This window comes from Euprymna scolopes, chromosome 12 (assembly GCF_053919585.1).
Source record: "Euprymna scolopes isolate OS-2025 chromosome 12, ASM5391958v1, whole genome shotgun sequence".
In the NCBI taxonomy this organism is placed as follows: domain Eukaryota; kingdom Metazoa; phylum Mollusca; class Cephalopoda; order Sepiida; family Sepiolidae; genus Euprymna; species Euprymna scolopes.
Genome location: NC_136493.1, coordinates 131,218,223 through 131,241,441, shown reverse-complemented (window position 1 = coordinate 131,241,441; position 23,219 = coordinate 131,218,223). Strand labels below are relative to the sequence as shown.

Sequence of the window (23,219 nt, the reverse complement as noted above, 5' to 3'; positions counted from 1 at the left end):
GCTGTTTTAGGTTTGTCCTCATTTACTGCCACTTGCCAGTAACCTGATCTTAAGTCTAAGGAGGAAAAACATGTAGCTTTCCCTAGCATCGCCAAAATGTTGTCTATCAAGGGCAGAGGATAAGCAGTAGATTTTGTTATCTTATTAAGTTCTCTAAAATCTACGCAAAATCTATTTCCCCCGTCCTTTTTCTCTACTATTACTACTGGGAAACCCCAAGGTGATTGAGATGGCTCAATAATTCCAGCCTCTCCCATCTCCTTCACTGCTTTCTCAACCAACTCTCTCTTCCAAATAGGCGTTCTGTACGGCCTCATCTTTATTGTTTGGTGGTCTCCTGTGTCAATCGACATTTTTACTGTATGCGTATTACCTAATTCCTTATCTGACTTAGCTAACACTCGCTTATTAGCTTTAAATAGTCTTCCGAATCTTTCTCGGTATTGGTCAGGACAGTCTAATTCCACCTTGTCAGTAATTGCTTCACTCTCTACAGGCATTTTTTCGCATCTCACCCTAGTTTTTAATGTTAACACTGAAGCTCTGCCCAACTTAGCTCCTGATTTAATGTTAACCATCTTCAGACCTGTATTTGCTACAACTACTGGAAAATTCTGTGCCTGACGTCCCTGCACTAATGCTGGTAACACTGTGACGTCCTCGTCCTCTTCTATGTGGGGAAGGGGTAACACCTGATAAACGGCTTCGTTATCCCTTATAGCGCCTTCTATCTCACCCCAGCTCGTCACCGCCATTCTAGGTGGAATCTTTAAATCTTCACGAGACACGAGGTCCACTCGAGTGAGCATCGTGCTACCTAAAATAATCTCTTCCTCCCCAAGGACTAACTTTGGAGGGTCGAATTTTAATACGGCTTTCCTCTGTCTAAGCCAGTCTCCTCCCAGTATCACGTCGTGGGTCATTTTTGGTGCTACATACAGTGTGTGGGATGTCTCGGTCTCCCCCACCTTTATCTTTACTTCAAGCATCCAATCTAATCTGAATCTACCCCCATCTGCTTGAAACGCGTTCACCTTAATCGACATAAATCGGTCGGTGGGGAGTCTTAGTCTTTGCAACTCTAAAGAACTAATGACTGAAACTTCCGATCTGGTGTCTATCAGCACTCTGAACATTTTGCCCTCTATCTCAATGTTGCAGGTGAGTGCGTCATCTTCGGACCATATTTGACATAACTTAATCCCATCTCTATCCTTGTCCGAAGGATTCTTAACTTTACTTTTCCTCTTTCTACGACTGTCCCATAAATGCCCGCTCTTCCCGAACCCCTGGCACGTCTCCTTCTTCCTAAGTGGACAGCTAATTGCGGTGTGCCCTCTTTCCTTACACTCGTCACACTGTACGAACCCCTTTGCCTTGCAACTCTGAATTAAGTATTCTTCACTGCCGCACTTAAAACACTTAGGTCTCAACATACAGGCCCTCTTTGAATGTCCCGGGCGGCCACAGTTGAAACAGTGCACCCCGTCTCTGCACTGATAACTATAGTGCCTCTCTTTTCCGCAATTGTAGCATTTAAGTTTTAAAGCCCTATCTATGCTTTTCCAGACATTCCTATCTCTCCTAGGGTTCACCCACCCTTTCGCTACTGGGGCGACCCTAACTAGTTTAAAGATTTCTTTGTTGGGGTCTTCCTGGTTTGGTCCTGGGTGGATTGTTTCTGTCCTTAATCCTACATTCATGTGCCCTGTGCCCTTCTTTCTGGCAAACAAAGCACAATAGACCCCTCTTAAAGTTAGGATGGGGTATGTATCTTCCCCCTACCCTTAAGTCCCGGTGTTCTGGATTTGTGGCTTCCTCTTCCCAACTCTGAAGCTCAGGGCATTACTTATCAAGGCCCGGAAGCCACTCAGGGATAAGGGTTATTGCGTGTACAGCAATCAATGGGATAGTATCGTAGTAATCGTTAGTATTAGAGATTTGATAAAGTGTCTTACTTAAGGGGACAGTCCATCAAGAATTTGTTTATTTTGGACTTGAAGACATCCAAGTTGTAGTCAGGTGGAAAACGGAAGAGAGTTCCACAGGCATGCACTTCTAAGAAAGAAGCTTTGTTCATGGAATCTACGTTTTGGGTTTGGTATAGATATAGAGTGGAGAAAATTTTTGATAGTGGTTTCAGCTAGACTGGTGTTTATTGGGAAAGATTGACGAGGGAGAGGGCAGAGATTTGAGCTCAGATGAGCACTTGCCATGGAAATAACGATAAAACAAAGAAAGACTCGCAACGATATAAATATATGAATTCGATATAAAGATATAAATTCGCAATAACCAAGACAACAATATATTCTAACAGGTTCATCATAAGATGTATTTCTTCAGTGTTACAATCATTCTCAACCATTTGGACAAGCATAAACATTATTTCATTAAAAGATATTACAAAATAGCTAAGTCATCAAACACAAAATACAACTAATATATATAAAAATATACACAATTTTTTATTTTTCCAAATACAAGCAGCAACTTCACCTCCTCTCTATTCGGGATCTGGATATGACTTTTTTTTTTTTTACATGGGGGTCACCACTTATCAAGGCCCGAAGGCCACTCAAGGATAAGGGTTATTGCGTGTACAGTAATCAATGAGATAGTATTGTAGTAATCATTAGTATTGGGGGTTTTGATAGAGTGTCTTACTTAAGGGGACGGTTTGTCAGGAGTTTGTTTATGTTGGACTTGAAGACGTCCAAGTTGTAGTCAGGTAGGAAACAGGCAAGCGGCAGAGAGTTCCACTGGTGGGCAGTTCTAAGAAAGAAGCTTTGCTCATGGAATCTACGTTTGGATTTAGGCACAGCTAAAGAGTGGGGAAAATTATTGACAGTAGTTTCAGCCAGACGGGTGTTTCTCGTGAAAGATTGGCGAGAGGGGGGCGAGAGATTGGAGCTCAAATGAGCTCCTGCCATGGAAATAATGATAAAACAAAGACAGGCTCGCAACGTTTCTTCTGTGGGAGAGAGGTTGCAGGGAAGAGAAAAGGGGCATCCCCCACTAAACTACGAAGTCTATTTTGTACTCTGTCAAGGCAGGATAGGCTGTTTTTAGCAGCTCCTGCCCAGATGTGGCAGCAGTACTCCATCCTTGGACGTACTTGGCTTTTATACAGATAGAGAATTGCATAAACTATATCTGATGGTAAGGCCCCACCTTGTGGACTTTGGGGACTGTGGAGCCACCCCTTAATTGCCATTGCTCCCAGATCCACTCTGACCCGGAGTGATAGTACCTGTTAGGGTCCCAACTATGGGTTAAATAGAAAAAACAAATATATTCTATTAAAAAACTTTTCTTCGAAATCACTGGATTTGGCATTAAATAACCTGAAAAGGGTTCATATGCCGTAAAACAACCAACCAATCCAATCCTCTCCATTCATTTTATCAATTAATTCACTATTAGTTTTTTCGGTTTTATGATAGGATGATCATCTTTAGTTAACTATTATGTGTAATTATATTCATGCAAATATTCTACATGATTTATACTTGCGTAATATTTGCGTAAAAAGTTTATAGTAAACACAACCCTCTTTTTATATATATTTATGCATGTGTGTATATATATATATCATTTGTCTAAAACATTTTGGCTACCAAACTCCTGTTAGTTTTTAGTCTACAGATATGAAACTTAATATATAGGGTATTCAAACCTATGCAAAACTTTGTTTGGGTTTTAGCCAGGGGGAAAATCGGTGCAAAAGTGTGAAAATCTAACAACGGCATTACGAATATTCATGCGTAACGTGAAGATCTAACAATACGAATATGCATGCATAACATAGTAGCTATTGGTTCATGTTTTAATTTTTAGCTTTGCAGCAAACATGTCTTCATAGCTCAGGTATTAACGTCAAAGGAAAAAGTAAATTGTAGGTTAAACGTTTTCGTTGCGATTCTTGGCACACGAGTCATTTTTTTTTTTTTAACTTTTTAAATCATTATTATATATTGGGTTCAATATAATGTAATAATAAATACGAAATCTGCATTAATAAAAATATCATATTTAAGTGTATTTTACGACCAGGCAATACTGGGGGCCTGCTACTTAGTTATAGTCAGCTGACTTACTTCCTAACTTCTGACGTAACGCTACCGGAAGTGATCATAAGGCAAATCAGTCTCTTTGCTTTTTTCTCTCATGCCTACATCTCCCCTGTACATGTACTCTTTTTTTATTACGTTTTTCCAATCAAACAATAATTGAATTGAAAAAACAATAACAAAAAATAGTTACTTAGTAAAATAAGAAAGACAGAAAGGAAAATAAAAATATAATAATTTATAATACTCTCTGTTTTGGAAAAGAGAGAAAGAAAGAAACAAAAACAGTTATTAAATTAGAATTACTATATGTAAAGCGGGGAAGCCGGAGAAATTGTCAATAAAGGCAAGGGTTTTTGGACTATTAAACAGTCTCCTTCGCAGTTCCTGAGGAATCTACGCTAGTACCAGTCACAATTTGCCCAAACTCGTGAGTGAATCGTTAACCAAACTTCGCTTAAGGAATTTAGTAGAAACATTAAATTGAAAACAAAACTAACTGATCCAGAACTTGTTTCATAAATTAGAAGAAAAAGTATAACTCTATTTTTCTTTGTATACAGACTATATATATATATATATATATATATATACATATATATATATATATATATATTAACCAAATGATTTTTGATAAGAAAACGAGTACTAATGACTAGGGATGTGACAACAGCATATTCTTTTCATTGTTTTGACTCTCGAGTATATATCCAACACAGAGAACCACATCACTCTATATAAAAGCATATAAGATATCAATGGATACACACTCGAGGGTCAAACAATGAAAAGAATATGCTGTTGTCATAGCCGTACTAATGACTTGTTCATTAGTTTTTTAATTTTTTCATGTTTTCAAAATGATTAAGTTTTGCACAGATATAAACAATCAGACCTTTCCAGCAATGATGGTTCTCAGCCGACCGGTGACGTTTTGTGAGATAAGAAACCACTATCAACCACCACCAGCTGATGACCACCCTCAGAGATGTCCCAGAGCGTAAAAATGCTGTTTTAATATCTCCGAAAACCTGTTGGTGTGAAAATTGCGTTACCACACAGACTTAGTGACCTGCATGTTTTGTGCACTGCACAGATAAAACTGACAATCTATGCATGGTTCTAGTGGCCTGAATACATTTGAAGGGTTTGAGATTAGACAATGTTACATCTGTGATCCCGTAGTTGGGGATCGCATTTAACGTGTGATCCACCGCCATTGTGGAGAATAGTCAGTGTGAGTGGTAGGTTACACACCAACATCTGTTGAAATTTATCCTAATGTTGAGTTCCAGACAAAATCGATATTTCAAACAAAGAAAGGGGCTCATATTTAAATATAAGGAAAGATGGGTTTATACCAAGAGAGGGGAGGAGGTGTGCTGAACACAACAGCTTGTGCCCTGAAACCTTTATTGTTAACAGCAACAGAGTCATCACAGTCTGTTAACGTCATTCTTTCAAGGCTGTTTAAAAACAACTTTTTCACAAGATTTTAAAAAGAACAGTAAAGGTGTCTCATAGTTAACACCGCAAAATCAAGTAAAAAAAGAAAAACAAATTTACAATAGATAACTTTTACCAAATGCAAGAGAATTTAATCTTTTATTGACCTCTATAGCTTTTCAGTTTTGACACTTCTTAAAAGTGTTTCTATTTTCAAAATTTGCATTTTTGCCTGGGTGGCTTGTGCAAACAAAATGGCTGACTATAAAGCTAAAATCTTCAGTATAGAGCGAAGTATTTTGGAAGAAAGATGAACTTACAAACAGTTTCAGTAAGTTAAATATCTACAGATCGGTCAAAAATTTAATCTTTGGCTGAGTGGTGATAGTTATTAAATGTATTTTTGTTTAGTTTTCGATTTTTCAATTGCTAAACATACAACATCAAACTTTCACATCAAGTAAATTAGAGCGGCCATCTTGAATTTGTTACAAGCCTTCTAGTAAATGATGCAAAATATGAAAAACAAAAAGTTCTTACAAAATGTAAGAAAACTGAAAAACCATGCAGTTTGACAGAAGATTAAATGTTTTATGTTTAGTATAACTTATTTGCTCTAATAACACAAAAAGGGAGGAAAACATTAATGTACCTTTACCAAAATAGCATCTATAGCGTGATTGAAAAGTCACTCCTTATTTTAAAAATCTTGTAATTTGTTTATGAAGCATTTTTACAAAAAACAGAGTTCTTCTTTCCTATAAATATAGATTTCCCCACAGCTGAGGAAATCCGTCTACTGCCCTATATAGTAATCCTCCAGAATATCGGAGAAAGGCTCACAGGTGTTACACTTTGACCAAGAAGCATTCATCTCCCTGAGATATTAACCTTAATCCACTTATCTGTCTCCAAAACCTATAGATTTGCAGTTCTGAATCTGACATGTTCTTTGCTTGCCATAAATGCAGAGACAATTAGTGAAAAATCATGATGTTGACTGATTTGCTGAGTTATGGCCCTAATAATTCTGTTGGATTCCAGATCTGTCACACCATGAAAAGACAGGAACTGGAGATTTAGATGGCATAGTTCTGACACATTACCACTGTGAGGAAGTGTTGGGCTCTAGAAGATACTGTTGCTGCTACTCCTTATCGTCATTGCCATCACCCTGCCACTTAGCATTTAATGTCGTGTGACCAAAGTCACTAGTGAAATTTGCCTTAAAACATTATTCTGATGTGTAGAAGACTGAGACGGGTTGGAGCATGTGAGGAAAATGGATGACAACCTTTGGAAACACAGAATGTTGTTCTTTGATATGAGCGGCAAATAATTAGAAATTTTGGAAAAGGTTCATGAAAAAATAAAAATGTTAAACAGAAAAGACATGCAATTAGAAAAGAAACTAGGAGAAAAAGGGGGGAAAAAGTTGATTCTTCACTTAATCGTCCAAAACAACATCAAAAATACATGGGAATTTACAGGACTAAATGAAGTTCATTTAGTCCTGTAAAGGCTTCCGTAGTTTCTTCCAAACTATCATTAAGTTTTGGATTTTTTAAATTTTGCTATGCAACATCTATAGATTGAGATAAAAGATGGAATTACTTGAAATTCAGAGAATTATGTTAGAATACTTTTGCATATTCTTATAGTAAACCATCCAAAATCTTATTTAGACAAAAAAAATTAATTAATTCAACCCCCTTTTAAAAAATATTTAAGTATGTTATTCACCGAGACAAAAATGGCAGTGAATTGTGTTTTTTTAGAAAATTAAAAATTCTATTAAAAATAGTAGAAAAAGTTTTATATTATTCTGCCTTTTATATGATAAAATTCAGGCTTTTATCTTTCTGAAAAAATAAATTGCTCAAGAATAATGGATTTTAATAGATTTTAATTTATTTAAAAAAAAAAAAACTCTTGCTTTCTCTTCCATTTTTTTGGCCGTGCCTAAAGAATAAAACGAGCGCTGATGTAAGAGCCCAACTGTACAAAACTAGTACATGTGTGTCGACCGTTTAACGGATTTGACGTTTGTAGATTGTAAAAGCAGTTAAATTAACTTCCATTTTATAATTATAATTATATATATAACCCTAAGTCCAAGGTTGTAATACATCAAACTAGATTTTAGGTTAGTGGTTGAGTTAATGAATGCTACCATGTGTACTATGAGATATTTTATCCAACACAGTGGCAAACATTAACATAACAATTACAACAAAGCATACCGCTTAAATTCGACACAAATTTTATTTGTTCTTTGTTGCAAAAAGGAAATTCCTAATTTGCCTCTGAACAGAACTGGTAACACCCTCGAAAGGTAATAGTTCTTTTATCTTCATCAGGAACTGGTATTCGGGTACAGCAGTTTTCGAAGATCGGATTAATTACAGCTGTTGAAGGGGGTTAGTATGATGCCTTCTGATGAAAAGATTCAATTTTCGACTTGAGTCGACATTACAGAAGTTCATAATTATTGTTCATTTGAAAGAAAAGTCATTAATGAAAGGTCGATAATTTTGACCTTAAAAAAGTCTCTGGGAGACATAATAATAACTTAGCCTAATCATTAAAATAAAGTCTCAAGGAGACGAAAAGTTAGAGGCGTCAAAATGCCTCATATCCAGAGAGAGTTGAGTTCCATCCTTTGGTTTGGCTGTTTTACTGGAACTGGCTATAAAGAGAAAAGGCATTCAAATGCCAAGCTCATCGCTAGCAGTTAAAACATCAATAAATTTGATTGGTCTAAACAAAGACAATGGGTGGTCAAATCAGCCAATGAGGAGCTTGCTTATAATTGTAGAATTTCTCACAGTACCAATTCTAAATCTAGTTATAATAAACTTTTACAGATTAAACGTTAACCGTGGCCATATTGGTTGTTTTTTGTTTTTTACAATATGGAATTTAGAACACCTAAGTAAACATTGATTAAAAAGTAATTTCTGGCTTTAATTAAAGTTAAACGGCAAAAGTCATATTCCAAGTGTATTCCGGAATGACAAACCCCTATCCCTATTTACTTGCCTTCCCACGAGGGAAGACAGTCACGTGGTCAATTTTTAATATGGAAAAATCCAGCTCCCCAACAAAGGAGCACTTTAGATTGGAACAAAAGTAAAAATTTAAACTGCCCCAGTCTAGAAGGATTTCTCCTTCATTCGTCACGAACAGAGAAGATGAAATGTAGTAGATACTACACTTTGCTCCTAACCAAAAGGACAAGGAGACGGAACCCTGTTATATGAAAGAAACGGATTGGGTACTTGTACAGTTTAATCAAGACAATAAAAAATATTGTACGTATCCGTTTTGGACTGAAGTCCCCCCCCCCAAAAAAAAACTTTTAACTTAATTTGATCGAGTAGGTTTTTTTTTTTTTTACAGCGGAAAAAACGTTTTTTATGACAGCGCATTCAAGGTAGCCATATTTGGATTTTTAGAACTCGCCACGGGGAGATAATTCGGTCTAAAGTGCTGCCCCCCCTCACCATCTTAAATCGCAGCTTTTTCTTCCTAAAAACTAAAAATCGAAACATGGCTACCTTTTGATCGTATCATAAATTGTTTTTTCGCTGTAAAAAAAAAAAAAAAAAAAAAAAAAACTACTTGATCAAATTAAGTGAATTTTTTTTTTTCGGAGAACTAAAACTTCATTCCTTAACGGATATATACAATATAACTTTTTTTTTTTTTCAATGTCTTTATTAAACTGTACAAGTACCACGAATTGTTTGTTGTAAAAAAAACTTGTTTTTTTCTTGTTCTTTTCTTTTTGTGAAGATGCAAAATAAAAAAATTTAAAAAATGCTGGTTTTTCGTGTTCGAGTGTCAAGTAGAATTTTTATCAAAAAAGAGGGCTTTCCCCAGTTTCAAGTAAAAAAAGAGGGCTTTCCCGAGGCCGCCGAGATATCTTATTAACATTAATGTTAATATATCTCGGCGGTCTCGGCTTTCCCCAGTTTCAAGTTAAAAAAGAGGGCTTTCCCCAGTTTCAAGTTAAAAAAAAAAAAAAGAAAAAAAAGAGATATATAAACTTGAACTTAACATCACTTCTGCTATTCACGTCCACAGCAGAACAGTTAACAAGTCTATAAAAAGAAAACTCCACGAAAAAAAGGAAAGAAAGTCACGCAAGTAATTAATTATTGTTTATTTCCTTGTTGACAATAATGGTTATAAAATCAAATATCGGACGAAGATTTTTTTCAGATTTTTATAGTAAATAAGATTACTTGTGGACCATTTATAGACTTGTTTATTTTTTCAGACACACACAAGAAAAGAAAAACTATAAATACTCGGCTTTCGCTTGCTATAAAGTTTAATTCTAGCCAAGTTTAAAAGCCTCCAGAACAAACTTTTTAATTAGTTTCCTATGACCACAAAGAAATAACTGGCGACCATTTTGTTCTGGTCAGTAGTTACACCTCGTAGATTTGCTTATTCAAAAAATGGCAACGTTCTAATAATCTAATCCTTCCTTGATTCCTATGACATTGTCATTAAATTAACGTCATAACGACAGCAAGTCAATTTCATGTGTGTTTCTGTTAGAGTTCCCCAGGCGATCGACAATAAATCAGCCTTCCCCCTTCCCGGATTCCATATCTGATTATGACAAAGCAAGGGAGGTTCTTAGTTGCAAAAAAAAAAAAAATTCAAACTATGATCTATCTTTGGTCAGTGGAGAAGAAATCCTCCTACACTGAGACAATTTTTACATTCGTTCCGTATCTAGAGTACCTCCGTTTTGGGGGAGTGGAAAGGGGCTGGATTTTCCCTACATTAAAACACAAGCCTTGTGTCTAACTCTGCCCACGTGGGGAGCACGTAAATAGGTTCAGTACTAAGACATTCGGAAATGGTCTACTCCACAATAATCCCGCCATTTGTTTTTTTTTTTGTTTTTTTTAATAGTCCAGTTTTCAGCATGGCCACTTCAGTCATAAAATCCTAGAATCTTGCCTTATTTCAATAAGTTATTGACAATAACCAACAAGTAGTTGTTTTTTTTAAATTTATTTTACTTACGACATATTAACGTGTCCGCCATAATTCATGTTAAACCACGATCGTCGTTGCCCATTATTGATGGACAAGATTGTCATTTGGTGGACCTATTTACTATATTTTTTTTTTTTGTAAAACTTGCGGAGTATGCGCTGTTTTATGGTTGTTGTAAAAATGGAACGGAAATTTAAATTTCGTTCCGTTTTGATAGTTTTTTAAATGTATTTATTGTACCCCAAAAAAAAACGAATGTAATCGAAAGAATAACATTCAACAATCGTTCTTATATATAAATTAAATATTTTTATAAATAAAAAGATGTTTCGTTTATATTATAAACGAAAGATCTTTTTTATTTATAAAAATATTTAATTTTTAAACGAAAAAGTCAAGTTGTTTTTTTTTTTTTTTAACATAAGTCCCACTCAGCGTTCACATTGGAAATGTCGACGTTTATAGGTTTTTGAGTACGTTTACAATGAATAAACACCTCAACCTCCCCATGTTAAGAACGGCTTTCAGAATAGACAGTCCCAACCTACCCATCTTAAAAACGACTTTCGGAATAGACACCCCTAACCTTGTCAGCATTCCCGAAAACCCATAAAAGTTGACATGTCGAATGTGAGCAATGAGTTGGACGAATTTAAAACGGAACTTAAATTTAAATTTCCGTTCCATTTTTACAACAGTAAAACAGAGTATTCTCCATAAGTCCCTCCCTCTCTTTTTTCTTGGTGTAAAGAAAATGTTGGTTCTTATTTAGAATTCAACCTAATTTAAAAAAAGGTGGGGGGCAAATGATTTCTATAAATTTTCGAATATGTTGAAAAGAATATCGCATTTAAATTTGCCGCAAACAAGTAATTTTCCGGATATTAAGAAATATAATTCCTTATATTATCACTGGTGGCCATTGTTGTACGCGCATGTCCACCTGTGATAACATAAGGAATTACACTGCTTAATATCCGGAAAACTACTTGTTTACGGCCAATTTAAATACGATATTCGCTGTCAGCATACCCGAAAACCTGTAGGTGTCGTCATTTTAAAGGTGATTGGGTTCTCCTTGACCTTTTGTCTGCAGAATTTTAATCATGTGATTACGGCGTAGCGAAAATAAAATAAACCATTCATTCAAGTGCTGCTTGTTATGGATTTAGCTGAAAAATAAACCAGTTATTTTTGGAAGAGGGAACAAAGGGGTGATTTACAATATTAAAAATCGCTTTATTGGTACTCATGCTACCTGGTTGGCGGGTGTTTTATAATGATTCTGTACTTTCACCTAACAATTTAATAAACAAAAAAGATATCGGTGGACTTGTACAATACTCACCCACCCCCTTTAATTATTTTTCTTTTCGTTTCTTTTTCCATTTTTTTTGTTTGTTTACGGGGGGGGGGGGGTAGAACTCTATTGGATGTAGGTCAGATGGTCTGGATTTATCAATTTATAAGACCGAGATTGTGTGTCGCAATTTTATTGAAGTCGAAATTAGGAATGTATCCACGGGACCATTAAGGGTAAATTTAACACATCAAATCCGTTGCCAAGATCGCTGGAAAAATGGTAGAATCCTTCTACCGCTCCTATAGATATCTCACTCCTATATAAGAGTCAGGTACGTCCAAGGATGGAGTATTGTTGCCACACCTGTGTAGGAGCTGCTAGAAAGAGCTTATCTTGCCTTGACAGAGTTCAAAATAGACCTTGTAGGGATGCCCTTTTCTCTTCCCTGCAACCTCTTTCTCACAGAAGAGATGTTGCGAGCCTGTCTCTGCTTTATCATTATTTTCATGTCAGGTACTCGTCTGAGCTCCAATATATGATCCCGCCCCCTTGGCAAACTTTCACAAAAAACACTCGTCTAGTTGAAAACTATTTATCTGTGCCTAAACCTAAACATAGATTCCATGAACAAAGCTTCTTTTTTAGAACTGCACGCCTATGGAACTCTCTATTTGCCTGCTTTCCAGCTGAGTACAATTTGTCTTCAAGTCTAATGTAAACAAGAACCATTATCCTTGAGTGGCCTCCTGGCCTTGATAAGTAGTGACTCCTATGTATAAAAAAAAAAAAAAAGTAATGAAAGTTCATATCTGTTGTGCACAAAATCTCCATAAAAAAAACTCGAATAAACCTAGAACCCCTTCTTCCAACGTAGACCCCTATTACCATGTCTCTTTCTCCAACATCAGGGGTCTACGTTCCAACCTTCCAGAGGTTGAAATCCAATTGCAGGAGATGAAACCGGACATATGCTTTCTAAGCGAAACTGGAATAGGGCCGACCACTTCCCTAGATGAGTTCATAATTAACGGATACTCTAACTTAACATCTAAATCTGACCCCCAAGATCACCATAGCTTCCCATGTGGCAGGGATATCTCTAGAGAAGGCTCCATTACAGCAGAGTTACTATCTTTAAGAGCATATCTGAGAAAATAGACTACATCCTGTCTGCACACCCCTCGGCTAACATCCACATCTGTGGTGACTTCAACGTCCATAATGTGGAATGGCTGACCCACTAAAATAAGACGGACGATGAGGGGAGGTTCTGTCATGATTTTGCCATGTCGATATGCAAACCTCCTAGACCTTTTTCTCTCAACTTCCCCTGAGCTATGTTCATGTTCTGTTCTTTCTCCTCTAGGATCCTCCGACCACTCCGTCGTATCAGGTAAGATAAAAATGAAATGTAATAAGTCCCCAGACGTACCCCTCCACCGTGCTGTATACCGATATTCCATGACTGACTGGCATAGCTTCTGTACATTTATAGCTGATCTACCTCTGCATTCCATGTTTAAAAAGGATATGTCCTCTATAGTATCAGACCTGGCTGAATGGTTAATTGTAGGCATAGACCGATTCATACCATCTAAAAAATTCCAACAAAAACCTAACAGCCAGCCATGGTTCTCCCCAGAATGTGCTGCTGCCATCGCGCACAGAAATCACTTTTTCCATAGTTACCAACGTAAGAGATGCACTGAGACTAAAGCTGCTTTCAGGAACGCTACCAACCACTGTAAAAGAGTAATAAAAAATGCAAGACAGCTATATGGCCAGTCTGTTAAATCCAAAGTAGCTGATCAGCGGCTTGGTTCCCACCAGTTTTGGCAAACAACAAATAGGATCCTGAACAGAAGTGTGCGTTCTATCCCAACCATTATCAATGGACCAGAGGTCATCTTGTCAGCTTCAGACAAGGCCAAACTATTTGCCAAGAACTTTGCAGCTAATTCTACCCTATGCGACGAAGGCCATCAACTCTCCATATTTCCTCCTATAACAAAGAACATGCTAGGTAACATACAAATATCTGTGCATGAGGTTGCCAAGTTAATCAAGAACCTTGATTTATTTATTTTTTATTTTTTTTATTTTATTACATTTTCACTCCAAACAAGGCAAATTGCCGCTTTGGTGTAGGGGGCTACTATCAGGGGCAATAACTACTGGGGTAAGGGGGCTACTATCAGGGGCAATAACTACTGGGGTACTATGTAGGGATTTGGGCAGCAAGATGTCGGTTCACATTACACTTGAACGTCTGTACGTCAGTACTGTTGGGGAAGCAGGGACCTGGAATGGAATTCCAGAGTCCAGCGTTTCTGGGGAAAAAACTATTGGAGTAAAAAGATCTTTTACATCTAGGGATCTCTACAGTGTGGGGGTGGGATTTAGCAGCCTGTCGGGTTTGTCGAGGGTGCTCACGTCGTGGGGGCACAAGTGATTGCAGTTCGTCAGAACATTCACCACTAAAATACTTGTAGAAAAAGCAGAGGGATGCAACATTTCGTCGATGGGACAGAGGATGAAGCTTAGATGCCAGTTCAGGGCTTATCAGGTTTGCGACTCTCTTTTGAACCTTGTCAAGGAGCGAGAGACTAGTAGCAGATGCACCAGCCCAAATGTGACAGCAATACTCCGTACATGGGCGAATAGTGGCCTTATAGAGGTACAGGATACTTTCGGGTGTTAGTAGTTGTCTAGCACAGTAGAGAGAGGCCACCTTTCTTGCAGCGGCCCTGGCAATGCCTTCAATGTAATTGTTCCAACTCATGTTTCCTGAGAACGTTAGGCCAAGGAGTTTGAAAGATGTACTCTCAGATAAAGAGTTGTTGGCCGTTGCTATAGGTGGTAGAGAGAGTTTCTTGTAATTATTGAATGAAACTAGTTTAGTCTTGGCAGCATTGAACGCGACCAACCACTTTTGTCCCCATTCCACCACAGATTGGAGGTCTTCCTCTAGTGTTTCTGCCATTTCTTTAGGAATGTGTTCATTTGTCTTCCTGTCGTGCCTGCCATAGAGTGTAGTGTCATCAGCATATATACCCATCTCAGAGGCAATTTTGTCGGGGAGGTCATTTATGAATATCAGGAACAATAGAGGTCCAAGGATAGAACCCTGGGGCACCCCTGCATTTATATCATATTGTTTAGATGTACGACCATCGAGGACAACCTGGATTTTTCTCTTATCTAAGAAGGATTTAATTATGTTAAGTATTCTACCAGTGATACCGTATGATCTAATTTTCCTGAGGAGACCCTCATGCCATACCCTGTCAAAAGCCTTAGATATATCTAGAGCTACCACTCTGCCCTCCCCCGCTTTGTCCAGTGAATGGTATATACATTCAGAGATTACAGTTAGGATGTCTGCTGTGGAACGGGCTTGTCTAAATCCATATTGTTTGTCAGTCAGAAGTTTAGTATCTGTAAGGTGATGGACTAGAACATGGTTAATTAAGGTCTCAAATATTTTGGCAAAAAGTGGGAGGAGACTAATGGGGCGATAATTTGATGGGTTAGTCCTTTCGCCAGAATTCTTGAATACTGGTACAACAGAAGCAGTTTTCCAACAGCCCGGAAAGCAAGCTTCATTAAGGCATCTGTTGTAGAGTTTGGAGAGAACTGGAGCTACTTCGGCTGAGCACTTTTTTAATAGCACAGCTGGGATAAGATCGGGTCCACATGCTTTTGAAGTGTCAATGTTTTTTATGATAGCATGCACCTGAGTAGGAGTGGTTTTCAGATCGTCTAGCGTGGCGTCTGTCCGCATAGGAAAGTCATGTAGGGGGTGGTTGGAAGGGTTCAGTGTGGAGTTTGAGGCAAACCGACTGGCAAGCATGTTAGCCTTCTTGGTTGCTAAGCAAACAACCTCGTGATTGTTGGTTTGTGGGGGAATTGTTGATTGCCCATTATTTACTACACTGCTGTAGATTTTCCAGAAATCTCAAGTTCCTAGTTTTTGTGCTTCGATGCGCTTTTTAGTGGTTTCCGTAAATTCTCTCTTAGCTGTTGCTATTTCTTTCTTAACGTTATTTCTAGCTTCTATATACTTCAGTCTGTTTGAACTGGACTTATGTCGGTTAAATCTGCGGTATGCATGCTGCTTTTGAGCAATGGCAGTTGCGCAAGTCGACATAAACCATTGGGGAGACTGGGGCTTACTATAAAATTTCCGCATGGGAACATGCGCTTCGATTGCCGTTTTGAACCTGTTCAGCAATGAGAGAAAAAATATTTCCCCATGGGGCATCTCTGATAAGATCTCTGATGGCTTCCCAGTCAGCCTTTTTATAATATCTCATTGTTTTGAGCACTGGCTCTTCAGTTTTGGCTCTAGAGTTTAGGGCGATTTCAACCATTATCACTGCATGATCAGCGTTCCCGAGTGGGCTGTGGGCCTTCGTTATGCAGTCATCGGGAACTGTGGTCAAAAACAGATCTAGAAGTGATGTGTGTTGTTCTTCCTGGTCAGGGAAACGGGTTAGTAAAGCAACTGGCCCTGACGGATTCCCGATTATAGTGTTAAAAAAGCTTCAACCAAAACTTGCTCCCATACTTACGAAACTGTTTAAGTGTTGCCTTAAAGAGAAGTGCTTTCCAACACCTTGGAAAACCTCATCAGTATGCCCTGTATTTAAGAACTCAGGTTATAAGTCCTCTCCCTCTCAGTACAGACCAATAAGTCTCCTGTGTGTCATGAGTAAGTTGCTGGAATCCATATTAAATAGAGAAATAGTAAACCACCTCAGCAGAAATCATCTTCTTAATGACACGCAATATGGTTTCCATTCTGCAAGATCTGCAGTAGATGTGCTAATGGTTATGTCTTATGAGATTACTGAATCTCTTGACAAAGGCTTCCTTTCTAGGGCAATTGCTCTTGACATATCAAAGGCCTTTGACAAGGTATGGCATAAAGGCCTACTTCACAAGATTTCCAGCTACGGTATAACTGGAAATATTCTCTCTATCATTAAATCATTTCTCTCTGATAGGCTCATAAGAGTAGTGGTTGATGGACAAGAATCAGTCCTGCAGTATTAATGCTGGAGTCCCTCAAGGGTCCATCCTGGGCCCAACTCTCTTCCTGATCTACATCAATGATCTCCATAAACACATACTTTAATCATTTGTTGACATCTATGCTGATGACACGGCCACACATCAAAAGCTGTAAATGACAAAGCTCTCTCTGATTCTCTCTCCTCTGATGCGTGGTTCAGTGGGGGAAGACGTTGCTGGTTACCTTTAATGCATCTAAAACCAAACTCCTATCTTTACATCATCAACGCTCTGATCCCAACCTGGCATCAATTTAAACGAATGGCTCTCGTCTAGGAGAAGCCCCATGTTTTGGCAAGCTTCTGATCTGAAATGGAACACGTACATAAAGTCTGTTGCCAAGGTCGCTGGGAAGATAGTGGGATCCTTCTACAGCTCCAGAAGATATCTCACTACTGATGCAATTCTCTATCTATATAAAAGCCAAGTACGTCCAAGGATGGAATACTGTTGCCATATCTGGGCAGGAGCGGCCAAAAACAGCCTATCATGCCTTGACAGAGTACCAAATAGACTTCGTGGCTTAGTGGGGGATGCCCTTTTCTCTACCCTGCAACCTCTCTCCCACAGAAGAGACATTGCAAGCCTATCCTTGTTTTATCGTTATTTTCATGGCAGGTGCTCGTCTGAACTCCAATCTCTGGTCCCCCCTCGCCAATCTTTCACGAAAAACACCCGTCTAGCTGAATCCACTGTGAAAAATTTCCCCCACGCTATATCTGTTCCTAAATCAAAACGCAGATTCCATGAACAAAGCTTCTTTCTTAGAACTGACCGCCTGTGGAACTCTGTTCCGTCTGCCTGCTTCCCTCCAGACTACAACTTGGATGTCTTCAAGTCCAATGTTAACAAATTCCTAATGAACCGCCCCCTTAATTAAACACTTCATCAAATCTCCACACTAACGTAATGTACTTACAATAACCCTTATCCCTGAGTGACTTCCGGGCCTTGATAAGTGGTGACCACCTTGTAAAAAAAAAAAAAAAAATCATGACGGGTGTTTGTACATCTCCTAGAACAGAGTTTACTCGAACACTTGAGAAATTGAAGAAAAAACGGATTTGATTTTTGGCAGGCAAATCTTTATATAAAAGCCTTCTCTAACGTTCTAGCCTGTTTACTGTATTCACACGCAAGGAGCATAACATAGTTCCTTTTGTTTTGTGTGTGCAGTGGTCACTTTATGATGTCATGTAATTGCGCATTCTTCATAAGGAGTGATTGCTGTGAAATATTCCTGCTGGGCATTTATTCCGGCCGGGCGTGGCAGTTGCTACATCACTCCTATCCTATACGAGAAGTCGATCTTAAGGAGAAGAATAAAAATACTGCAAGTATTTTACTGAGTGTAGGTGGCAAATTGGAGTGGACACTTTATATGTCAGCCGGATTTGGTGGAAGTTGTAGCACTAGATAGCACAGTATTTATATGTGCGGCAGTAATTAAAGAATCTCTCGAGATTTGTGTTTGCCTCACTGTGGTACTACAGCCTGTATTGTCAGAAAACACTTTCTTCAGTCGATCAACGCTGATAGTCATGTCTGCCATATTTATCACAAAATGTTTCTGATATTTTTTAAGAACTTTGTAAGGACTGGAGTAGGGCGGTTGCAGACACATGGGTACTCCACCATTTCATACGAAAACATGTATCTATGTGTGTATATCCTGAGGAAAGTGGTAATGTTGATGTGAACATTAAACATTAAATAGGGAACTTCACTAGGGGGCTCTAAATATGTTGGGTAACTTTGGATTTTTTGTCAAGGAATGCAACTCCGTGACTAGTCGCATTCGTTCTTGTTAATAATAATGGTTCTTATGAAATGCGATGTCACCAATTTCTGTGTCGCTCAGATGCCTGGGTGTGATAAATTGTGTAATTTTGAAAAAAAAACTACTCATCTGTGTTGAAAAGGTACATATGGATGTTCATATCCAGTCGAAGTGTCACATCAAATAAAATCGTTTGAGAAGGGCAAGGGCACTTGTTGAAACTGGGAGACCGTTGTAAGTTGTTTAATTCTTCATTACTCTTCTAGTCCCAAGCAATCTGATGAAGATACACATCGTGAAAAGGTTGTATGGCATTGATGTGCATACACGATAGTGTGTCAGCGGCCATATTTTCGGTACCTTTGATATATTTAATGTCTAAATGTTTTCTGGGCTTAGCGAAAGGATGTGACAATGATTTGTGATCAGTAAAAATAATGAAATTCGAACCTTCCAACATAAATGGGAAATGCTTTACCGCAGATTAAGCAGCAAGTAATTTCCTACCGAAAGTACTGTATTTTCTTTTAGCATCTTGAAGACTTCTAGAAAAGAAAGACAATGAGTTTTATAAGACTCCTTCAATGCTCACATCGGAAGCATCTACAAATAACACAAGCAGTGCATCTGTCTTTGGAAAAATCAACAATGTAGCGTTTGTTAAGGTTTTTGTTTTTTTTAAACTGAAAAAGAGTGCAGTTCATGTTCGCTTGAAGTAATCCTTTACTCCTTTTTCTTTCTATTCTGAAGAAAATCTGTTAAGGGCTGTGCCAATTCGGTGCAGTGAGGTAAGAATCGTCTGTAAAAGTTAATTAATCCAAGAAATTTCTGTAGTTTATGAAGGGAAGTGGGAACAGGGTAATCGACAATAGACTGAACCTTCTCAGGTAGGGGATGAATGCCGTCCTTGTCAATAATTTGACCAAGAAAAGATTATGACAAAACACCAAACTCACATTTGTTAGGTTGATAATCACGCTGTATTCCGATAGTCTGAAATAATTTGTTGAATATCCTCCTCTTCTTTGGACAAGCTTGCCACTAATAAATCGTCACACCTATGAACCATTGAAAAGCCTAGGCAATGTTTCTCAATCTGAAAGGCATTCTGATGAATTCAAAGTCTGAATGGAGTAGTGATAGCAGTCTTGGGATGCCTTCGGGGTCGACAAGGATTTGATTATACACGTGCATGAGGTCGATTTTAGAGCGAATTGGAAAAATCATGCAAGTGAGGGGTCAGATAGTTATCTGGTATTGTTTAGCTGTTAAGTGCCTTATAATCTCCACAAGGGTGCCAGTCACCCGATTTCTTCTTTGTGGCCATGTGGAACGGTGACGATCAGTTGCTTTGAGACTGACGAATGATACCTAAGTCCAGCATGTGTTGAAACTCTTGTTTAGCTGCCTTTAAGCAGTTGAATCAGAGTCTGTATGGGCGCATGCTTACAGGTGGACCTTGAGTCTATGAATACATGAGTATTGAGTATATGATGCGTGATGTTTGACAGTATCATCCATGTAGACAGGTCGTGTAATGTTTGAAAAACGTTGAAGAATTTTAGTGTATATGTCTTCCACGTTTTATAATACGACTGGGTTTATTTTTGCTGATTCTTCCTTGCACTGATAGATCGGTATTCTTATCCCTTATTCTCCCACGTTTGACATCGACACGTATGCTGAAACAGTGTAGGAAATCTATCCCTAGAATCAGGAATGAAAGTTTCATCACCGTAAATGTTCGCGAGCAAGATTTTTTAAAAATATATTTACAAAATCTTTAAAGATTTAAAAAGAAAGTATTTATTTACAAAACATTTTCTTTAATATTAAATATTTACAAAACTTAAGTATTAAAAAACCTTTTTCTTTTCACACAAAACTTTTTGTGTAAGTAACAAAACGAACGTAAATGTAACAAAATATATTCGAATAAATGGGTGTCTTTTCTGCGGCAATACTCCGGTGAAAGGGCATCCCACTTCTGTTTAACTTTTGTCCAAAGTTCTTCCAGATTTGAAATTTTATCATTACGTAGCTGTGCTGTTGCTTGATGTATTGCCATATGTTTTCAATAGGATTGTGGTTTGGAGATTGTGCAGGCCAATCCAAACACGGAATATCATGCTCTTCAAGAACCTGACATTACCAGCTGTGTGAATGGGAGCATTATTCTGCATGAAGATGGGATTATCATCCAAATTCCGGCTAAAGTAAGATAGAAAATGTTCAGTCAACATATGAATGTACTTGGTCGAATAAATTCGACCTTGCAAGCGAACTATGAACTCTGGACCTAAACTCTTGGCACTAATAACGTCCCACACCAAATCTGAACCTCCATCACCCTGCAGCTTTGAAACTGCACCTAGGATTAAACTGTTCATCCTTTCTTCGATAGATCATGACTGCCTAGCCTATTGAACTTCCTTTCGTTGCTAAAGATCACTTTCAGCCAATATGAAGAGTCATGATCTTCATTGCATCTGACGGAGTCGAAACGGCACTTTCTCTTCTTTACAGAAATCATTGCCTTGTGTCTTGCAACACAGCTTTGCAAAATTAAATTCCTTCAATCTGTTCTTAAGTGTAAAAAGAGAGCACTTTTTAAGATTACAATGTTGTTGGATTTGGGGAGCCGTTTCAAATATGTTTCTTAGGCTGCAGATTTTGATTGTCTTTCGTGTAAGAAGTAACTCTAGGACGACCAGATTTAGGGGTATCATGAACACTGCAGCCGATTTCTCATTTGGATGAACTAGAAAGGTGGAAATTAATGAGCTACTGTTGATCACTAAGAGAAAGTCGGGGCATATGAACTAAATGTTACATTGTATAACCTGGAACAACAACAATTACAATTAGAGATGCTTTGTTTACTTGAAAATATATTTATAAATTTCAATATAAATTTGAAACAAAATAAATATGTTTATTTCTTAATAATGCGTTGTTTTTGCTTCAAACGTATCTAATACGTATTTATTTTATTCCAAACTCAACCAGCGCTTCTATTCAAGGAACACAAACCCTAACGTGAATTATGTTGTTTGTTTTTGTTTTTGAAAAATCAATACAAATTTATATCAAGTTGAATCGTAAATACTTAAAGAAAAAATTGTCATTCAGGCTGCAAACAAAGCAAGGTGCTTTTTATTTCTGATTCAATGATATTACTCCAACTATGTCTCCCTTGTCAGACCGCTGTGGAAGTATCTTGTGCAGGCTTCTGCTCCGTGTCTCATATGTGATACCTAGCACTTGGTGAGAGTTCAACAACTGGCTCGTCAGATTGTAGGGACTATCAATTTGTACTATGGGCGTCACTTATCAAGGCCCGAATGCCATTCGAGGATAAGAATAAATAAGTGTCGAATGGTCTGTGAGAGAACACTAATGATCGGTAGTGGTGGAAATTGGGTATGATTTGATTATTTAAGATAACGTCTTAACAAGAACTTGTTAACATTGGACTTGAATATGATCATGTTATAGATAGCATGTAGGTAGCTCCACAGTATAGAGTTCCATAGGCGGACAGTTCTAGGAATAAAGCTGTGTTTATGGAATTTGTGTTTAGTTTCCGGCACCAGTAGAGAGTATGGGAAATTGTTGACAGTGGTTATAGTTTGACAAGTGCTTGATGTTTTTCTCCCTTGAGCACTTACATTTATGCAGTGATCACATTTCAGCATACAATCTCCTCAATGGCTATTATGATATCCCTTACGACTTTCTATCCACTTCTGTACTAGAAAGTGGTTAATGTGGGCATTACCAGAAACTCTTTTGTCACCAATTTTGATTGCATCGGAGGAAAGACGTTTTCTCAATAAGGATCTCTGAACTTAGGAATGGACTTCCAGGAAATGTAGAAAATGTAATAAACGACACAGCTGTTCAAGGCAAAATTGGACACTTGTTCGGGCACTGTATTTTCTACTGTTGAAATTTCTGCCCACGCCTTTCCATATATGGTAACTGAAGTGTATTTGTTTTATTTTTTCGTAAATTTGTGTTCCTTTCTTGCTCTGTCTGCCTAAAACTAAATGGAACGTCCATGAACAAAGTTTCTTCTCATAAACTACCTGTTTGTGGAACACAATACTAAGAGGCTGGTTCCCAGCCGACTACAACATAATTGTTTTAAAGTCCAATGTAAACAAATTCTTGTTAAGCCATCCTCCTTATATCATCAAATTCTGCCCACTTCCAACTATCGTTACCAATCCTTCTGTGTGGTCTTACTGTTCACCTAACAAATCTATTACTCCTTACCCTTATGTGACCTTTTAGCCTTACTAAGTGGTGACTTGCTTGTACTTAATAAAATGATTTCTAATCAAGTAGCCAGTCATTGAATTCTCTCCAGGTGCCGGATATCATGTGTTAGATATAGAACAGGAACCTGGGCGAACAACAATTTGACGAGGAAGACAGAGAAATCATTTCAGTAGTGAGTTTGTAGAAGTAGCGTCGAATAAGAACTAGGGAGCTCCTTATTTGAATGACAGAT

The 23,219-nt window shown here is 37.9% G+C and overlaps 1 protein-coding gene across 2 annotated transcripts in view; it reads left to right on the top strand.

The window, feature by feature from the left end:
* LOC145291485 (uncharacterized) overlaps nt 1-23,219 on the top strand; it is a 139,439-nt gene that overhangs the window by 57,812 nt on the left and 58,408 nt on the right. Inside the window, exon 1 of one of the 2 annotated variants that reach the window (XM_080137366.1) lies at nt 9,265-9,671. The exons of the other annotated variant lie outside the window; for it this stretch is intronic. The gene's annotated coding sequence lies outside the window, so the exon portion shown is untranslated. Of the gene's footprint in view, nt 1-9,264; nt 9,672-23,219 lie in introns of those variants that run through there. 2 annotated transcript variants of the gene reach the window in all.